This window comes from Takifugu flavidus, chromosome 2 (assembly GCF_003711565.1).
Source record: "Takifugu flavidus isolate HTHZ2018 chromosome 2, ASM371156v2, whole genome shotgun sequence".
NCBI classification, from domain to species: Eukaryota; Metazoa; Chordata; class Actinopteri; order Tetraodontiformes; family Tetraodontidae; genus Takifugu; species Takifugu flavidus.
Window position 1 is genome coordinate 9,219,223 of NC_079521.1, and position 7,669 is coordinate 9,226,891.

General features: G+C 48.7%; 2 long non-coding RNA genes across 3 annotated transcripts in view; one reads left to right on the forward strand and one right to left on the reverse strand.

Annotated features, from left to right (window-relative positions):
• Positions 1 to 2,187, forward strand: part of LOC130520518 (uncharacterized) — a 2,192-nt gene extending 5 nt beyond the window's left edge. Inside the window, exons 1-2 of the long non-coding RNA XR_008948893.1 lie at positions 1 to 127; positions 1,486 to 2,187. The exon at positions 1 to 127 is cut by the window's left edge and continues 5 nt beyond it. This is a non-coding gene — a long non-coding RNA (uncharacterized LOC130520518). The remainder of the gene's footprint in view (positions 128 to 1,485) is intronic.
• LOC130520449 (uncharacterized) overlaps positions 1 to 4,963 on the reverse strand; it is an 8,723-nt gene extending 3,760 nt beyond the window's left edge. Inside the window, exons 1-3 of one of the 2 annotated variants that reach the window (XR_008948849.1) lie at positions 2,189 to 4,156; positions 1,453 to 1,621; positions 1 to 52 (exon numbers count right to left, since the gene is read on the reverse strand). The exon at positions 1 to 52 is cut by the window's left edge and continues 792 nt beyond it. This is a non-coding gene — a long non-coding RNA (uncharacterized LOC130520449). Of the gene's footprint in view, positions 1,622 to 2,188 lie in introns of both variants that reach the window. The other variant, XR_008948847.1, reaches the window with a different exon arrangement.
• Between the last annotated feature and the right edge of the window lie 2,706 nt (positions 4,964 to 7,669).

The window sequence follows — 7,669 nt, forward strand, 5'->3', positions numbered from 1 at the left end:
CCACAGACTGTACGAGACATCGTCCGTTTGGCCAATGAGAACCTCCCGTTTTCTGCAGGACAGGAGAAACGGCAGCAGAAACAGCCTAAATGCAGACTGTACATCAGCTGAGACGCAGACGGAACAGGTTAAAGTCCACAAATTTATCGCTGCAGACTTTAAACTCTCCAGTTACTGATCTACATGCAGCCTAAGGCCTGGCACAGTCACACTGCCACATGCTAACGTCGGTCAGCACCGCTAACTGCTCATGGATGTATGGAGTGTAAACGCTAATCAACTGCTGAGTTGCCAGCTAAGAAATAACTCGTAGTTACTGGTTCACAAACTAGGACAAAATAATGATGTACGAAGGCAAGAAACAGTTATCTGTTAGCATGATGGAATATAAAACTCCCACATTTTCTTGTTTTTAATCTGACTCACCGATAAGTTGAGTCACTAAGTTAATGGGATGTATTTGCACATTAGCATTATGTGCTAATTGCAAGGGTGTTACTGTTATGGTTTAGCATTGTGCATTAGCTTTAAAAAGTAACTTAGCGTGTGTCAGCTTCATGTATTAAATCAGTTTGTGTATTTCTTCTTGGTTTTGTTCCAGTTTGTCTTTGACGATAAAAGCTGATGAAATGTGATATTTTACTGGGTCACATGGCGTCACACTCAAGTTTGGTTGTGCTGCACAGAGATTGGTCAGGCATCGCTACCTGAGTAAACACCCGATAACATTTATGGCATGAAAATATTCAAACTCAGCCGTGCAAACACACATTTATTTAGAGAGCGCTAACAAGAGCTGTGGATGTTGAAGTGTTTAACACGAGCCTGGTGTGTGAGTCTATGAATATGTGTGTACCTGTCTGCAGGGGCATGTGTGTGTATGTGTGTCTGTGTGTGTGTTTGTGTGTGTGTGTGTGTGTGTGTGTGTGTGTGTGTTGGGGGGCTGCAGGAAGGTTTCTGCAGGCACTCAGATTCAGGACCCCCACAGATCTTTCAATCATTAACAGACAATAAACTAAGAAAAAACAGTTTTGTCAAAGGTCAAATGTCAAACAGCTAAGAACCTAAGAGTCAGTGTGGGACAGACAGACAGACAGACAGACAGACAGACAGACAGACAGACAGACAGACAGACAGACAGACAGACAGAGGCTGAGGTTCAGATTGTGTCTCACTCTTGTGGAACAGTTTGATGTCCTCTTTCTACAGTCAGACTTGTCACTCGAATGATTGTCCCAAATCAAATTTGTGTGTGCGTGCATGTGCGTTTCTTATCCAGATTGCAAAACACACACGCACACACACGCACACACACGCACACGCACGCACGCACGCACGCACACACACACACACACACACACACACACAACACACACACACACACACACACACACACGTACACACACACCATTTCCACTGAAAATGCACCTCGTAACACAGATGAAAAACAACCTTTCTGTTCTCCTGTCTGACACACTCTGACAGCATCTTCGTCCCAGAAGCTGTGATGGAGGAAGTCCAGCAGGAGACCGATGTTATCAGAACCTGCAGACGCACAGCAGGAAACCACAACTGCACACCGCCACCCGAGACAAGGCCAGGAGGAAGAGCCGCTCTGTAACTGAAGACATGCAGGTTACACACAACTGTTATCTGTCTTACATAAGGCACACACACACACACACACACATGCACGCGTGCGCGCGTACTGAGCAACACACACGCACACGCGGACACTCAGACACACATCAGATACACATGCGGATATTCAGACAAACACATACAGGTACACCCTCACCCTGATACACACTCGTGTGTTTACTTTCTGATGGGCCTTAAATTATTTTTGTCATTGTTAAGAGTGAGGCTGGATTTACAGCACCAATCAAGTGGAACTGGAAGGGCCCTCTGTCACCATGGTAACAGAAGAGCGACATGGTGAAGAAGGTGAATGACAGCTGAAGGAAGCCGGTCCGTGTGAGCGTCAAGTACTGGCACAGATGTCGATCCTCACGTTCCTGCAACTGATCATTTTCAAAGCACGACCACCTGGAACTGTTTCCCCTTGCGCGGCGCTAGCTAGCGAGGAACGTCGGGAAAGTGCTGAACGCTATAAACTAATGTCAAATCTGTGATTATCTGAACAAAGGAAGCAAACATATGAAGATTACACACACATTAAACTCACGCAGCTATTTTCTGTTCTGCGGCAGCCTGCTGGCTCCACGCAGACTCCGCGTGTGTGTTTCCTATTTTTATTTTATAAAACCAAAATGAAGGAGTGCGCGGGGCCAGAACCCGACCAGGAGCTCTGCAGCAGCAGCTTCATTGTTCTCTGTTCTCCACAGAACCTCCAGCTGGTTCCACTGGAAATGTCAGGAAGAGCTTAAACAAACCAGTCGTTGCTTCACATCACCACAAAAGCCTCGTCTGAGCCTCAGATTCGCGTTCACGAAGCCGCATCTGGAGGCAGTTTAGCGTCTGCAGTTGGATAGACAACACGCCGCTGCCGCCACCAAAGCCTCCGCTCGTCCCCGTGGACTGACGAGTCACGGTGGGTGTTATCTGTGTGTGCAAGGTGTGTGTTGTGATGAATCACGAGGAGGGCGTAGCGGCGGGGTAGGCAGAGCCATTGGTTGCAACTTAGCCTCTGTCGTACGGAAGCTAAAGGTGCCGACACTGATGGCAGCCTGCCAACGCCAACATGGCTCAAAAAGCAGAAACAACACAGAATAACAATCATCTAAGCATGTTACACAGCAGCAAACACCAATCCAGCTCATCAGAATGTATGGGTAATCTTTAAAACATAGCTAAAGATGGCAGCTGGACGTTAGCGTGACCTCGTGCATAATAACGCGTGTATTAGCTGCCAGCTTGTTGGCATATTGCACAGGTAGCTGACGCGGTTGATGTTGTCCATGAAAGGAGAAATGGTTTTTGTGGGTGAAGAGGCTGCAGACTGACACAGACGTTCTGCAGAACCTGAGGATGTTTGTCCAGGAACTCAAACCAGTAAGAATGCAACTGTAGCGTTCCACTGGGTCCCATCATCAGGTGAGGGCTCTTGATCCCTGTGGCCTCATATATCCAGAGCTCCTTCAGGAGCTTCTTCTGCACCTTTCACAGTCTGAAGCGGCGCCTGTTTGCTGTACTTCCTGTTTGACCTCGGTCAGTGTGGGAGTAGTGGTGTTGCACCATGTGCAGGCTTTCTGAGCTGGTCTTGTAGATTTTCAGTTTGGCTGTTGTGCTGCCTGTTCAGTGAGAAGCCCCCAGCTGGTCACATGACTCCTGTGCTGGCCTCTCTTCATTGGCTGCCCCTTAAATCCACAACAGACTTTAAAATCCTTCTCCTGGCCTACACGGTCCCCAGAGGTTGAATTCCATCATATCTAGTGAAGCTGTCAGCACCAGAACAGCCCAGTAGACCACTCCAGCCTCAGAGTGCTGGTTCAATGATGGTTCCTAAAATCTTTAATGGGCAGCCCAGCCTTCATCTATCAGGCCCTCCTGCTTTAGAACCAGCAACCTGTCCCCTGACCCCTGCTCGACTTAAAGCTGAAGCTGAAAACCTTCCTCTGTGAGATAGTTTAGTCAGCATTTACAGTCATCATGCTAACTCAGCTAATGCTCGTTGGTCGCTCTCTTTTTGCGCCTGCTGACGGCTCCTGGCCCTGCTCAAGGTGTCTTCCTGGGAAATGCAGGTTTTTTTTCTGGACTGTAAATGACATATCAATAAGATGAGTTGCGGTCATGTGACTTGTGATGTGACCAGCATCCTGGAGGTAGATTTTTTTTTTTTTTTTTCAAAATTACGAGAACAACTGTTTCAACCGTCCCCGTAATTCAACTGCCAACTGAAACTGAAGCTCCCAGATGTGGATCCCTGAGTGGAGCCAACACGTTAGCTAGCAAAGCTAAGTGGAGGCCTGTGGCTCTGTCTTAAGGAACCAGAATCTTAGAACCCTAGAACCCTGCTGTCTGAATGCAGTCACAAAATAAGCCCCCCCCCTACCGGTTTCACCCCAGGAGGGCGGAGTTACATCCTGCCAGGGGCAGATGATGGCCACCGTGTTGACTCACATATCAGATCTGAGATCAGTGCTGTGGCTACATGATGCTGGTGTAACAGCCGCGACCCCCGAGGACGGCCACAGGAAGTAGAAACCGGTTAAAAACCGGCATGTCACACTTCCTGTTTTTAGTGATCACACACACACATGCAGTGGGATGAGCAGGATACATGTACTGGTTATACTGGGACAGAGTGGCCAAATTGACTGATTATACTGGGACAAACGGGTTGAATAAGCTGGTCATACAGGGACGGACAGGATAAATGGACTGGTTGTCCTGGGATGGACAGGTTACCTGGACTAATTATACGGGGACAGACAGGGTGAATGAACTTGTTACACAGGGACGGATGGGAACATGGACTGGTTTCACTGGGGCAGAAATGGTGAAAAGACTGCTTATACTGAGACAGGGTGAAAGGACTGAGGACAGAAAGGCTAAATGGACCAGTTATACTGGGACAGACAGCCAATATGGACTGGTTCCAGTGGTAATGTGACTCGGTGTGTTAGACTGAAGGAGATGGTCTACAGGCGGCGGCGGTCTCCTGGTCTGGTCCGTCTCTGAGTCTTTGTTTAACGTGGAGACAGCGTCTGTCTCTGTTTGGGTGTCCAGTAAACACTGGCCTTTGTTTCGGACAGTTAAGAGGAGGTTTGTCGAGCTCTTAGACTTTGGGGAAGTTATTTTTTGGTTTGTTTTGGAGTCGGTCAAAATAGTTTGTGATTTGTGGTGAAGTGAGCCGTCGGCTCCTCGATGGGAGCCGAGAGGAGGTTTGTCCCAGCTGTCTCCATCTGTCCCCCCCACATCCCTCACTGCGCTGTGTCCTGGAAAGTGCTGGAAATTCCTGGAGGTCCTGGAGAGCTGTGGCGCTGCTGGCGGCACTTCTTGGCTCTGTGGGAAGAGGAGAGCGATGGGTGACAGTTACTGTAAACCAGAGAGTTCGTGTTTGTTTCTGTCGGACCAACATGTAATTTTCACATCACGTCAGAGCAGCTGGAGTCATCCGTCACGTTTAGAGTCACTTCACCCAAAAATCACACATGGTTTCATCTGCTCGGCTCCGTTTCCTAGTTTTCACTTTCCCCGATGGGGTCAGGACGTCCTGAGAACTTCCACACTCACGTTCTCCCAAACGACTCCAGCCAAAGGCCCTTCATTTCATTTTCCAACCAAATTTGCCGGGTTTTAGTTTTCAGCAGATTCCTTTTGCTCCGGCAACATTTAGAAGAATCTTCACTTTCATGTCCAACTCAACAAAAAACTAGTGGGACCTCTGAGGTCCTTCTGGTCTTCACCCGGCACACAGGAAGTATAGACTCAAACAGATCAGTGCGTCTTCTCCTCATTGAAAAAGAGCCCAGGGAGCCGCAGCTGAGGCAGGCGGGTGTGGAACGAGATGGTCTGGGGGGAGGTGGGGGGGGGGGGGGTAGAGTAGGCGGGAGACGGTCTTTCCAGGGAGTTTTGCTCGTGTGCACTTCAGTGTTGCGCAACCTCAGATTTTCAGTAACGACAGTGTACCATCACGCTGGTGAACTCCCAGGGGGAGGACGTGTGATGGCGCCAGTCTGAAGTGAGAAAACAAATCTGGGCCAACGTAAACCAGCCAGGTTGTCACAGCGGGAATTACATGAACGAGGGGAAGAAGAAGTGGGCGCCCCCCGGTGGCGGGCTGCAGTATCACCACCCTCTCGTCAGCCCTGATAGATTTCATTCTAGATTTATTATTTATATGACATTATGTCATTCAAAGCGCTCATGACAGGTCTGACAATTATGTATGTGTGCATGTATGTGTGTGTGTGTGTGTGTGTGTGTGTGTGTGTGTGTGTGTGTGTGTTGTAACAGAGGGTATGAAAGGGGAAACTTACTGGAAAGAAAAAGAGGAGGAAGTGTGAGTGAGAAGAAGGAGAGGCAGCTGGTACAGAGAGATGACGAAGGACAGAACATGATGAACCACATCAGGACAGGACAGTTAACACACACACACACACACACACCCACACACACCCACTCCCACACCCACACACACACACAGTCACACACATGCACACAAACAGTCTCTGAAACTTATTAGAATTAAATGGGGCCCAAACATAAAATTATGATGCAGGATGTGGTTAAAAGCACAATGGGACCAGTTCAAGTATCAAAGTAAATAGATGAATAAAAAATAAAGCTGAACCTAGCAACACACACACACACACACACGCACGCCCATGTGTGGGGCGCTACAGAGTGCTCCTGCTGTGGGACTTCAAAACACAGTTGGGCAAAGAAAGTGAGACCTGGATAGACGTGACTGGCGTGAATGGCGCCCTCTCTCTGAAACTGAGTGGTGATTTCTCATCACCTTAAAAGATCGTCCATAATGAACACCACGGTCATCTATAACATCTATATGTGGACTTGTTGTGGTACTGGACTTGCAGTCGCATGTCTTGGAAATCCTGGGAAAGAATTTTGGCAGAGCTGTCAGCTGCTCACCACCTGGTGGGGGGTTGGCTCTGATGGTCAGGCAGGATGCCACAGAGGACGACCTTCAGACAGCTTCCAGAAGGTTCTGGACCATCATTCAGGTGAACCTGGGGTGACTCAGGATGCTGCGAGCGAGTGAACGGCATACTATAAAAGTCTACCCTAACGACACCAACAGGCCTTCTGTTGAGGGAGCAGAGCCTCAGGAACCAGAGGTTTGAATCTATGGGGCCAACATGGTTAAAATGGTCTTTAGTGACAGGACACCAGGGGTGGAGAAGATCTGGCCTGAAGTCTTTGAGGCTCTGAATGTTTTCTTGGTTGACTCAAATCTGCGACATTATGTGGACATTGGGGAGAGTGCCCCTGGATTGGCAGACCGGGATGGTGGTCCCCCTCCTCAGCATCTCTAGTTAGGTCTATTCAGGGGTCCTGGAGAGGAAGGACCTTCAGAGAGCTGAAGCTCAGATCTAGGAGGAGCACTGTGGTTTTCATCCTTGCTGCAGAACAGTGGAATGAGCTGTGCAATTTGTAGAGTTGGAGAAAGTATTCACAGGAAGGATGGAGCGAGAGATAGAGCGATGGATCGGTGTGACGCCAGCAGTGACGCTGACGTGGTCTATTGGGGTAAAAAGTCTGAGCCGAAAAGCAACATTTACCAGCTGATCTACGTCCCTACTGTCACAGGTGAGGGATGTCTGACATCCTGGCCCAGATTAAGAAGGCAAAGTCCACATCCAGCGATTCCAGATCAGCCTCCTGGATGACTACCTGGAGGAGGCCCAGGGGAAGAGCCAGGACACTGTGGAGGGACAAATCTGGGTCTATCTCCTTGGGCTGTCCTCAATGCCCCCATGGAGGCAGAAGAAGACTCCAGACTGATGTAAATCAGGAACCGCTTCTCTTTACTCCTGGCGTACGGCTGTCAGACAGCATCGGTCACACTTCAGTCACACATCAAAATAAAGGCACTCACTTCCTGTAAAGGGACGCTCCAAGACAGGGTTGTTTGTCCTCTGGACTCTGTCTTCTGAAGGACCTTCCACCACACGGAGAACACAGATAAAATGATGACTGATCAATAATAATAATAAAGAGATGCAAGAAAATACACACT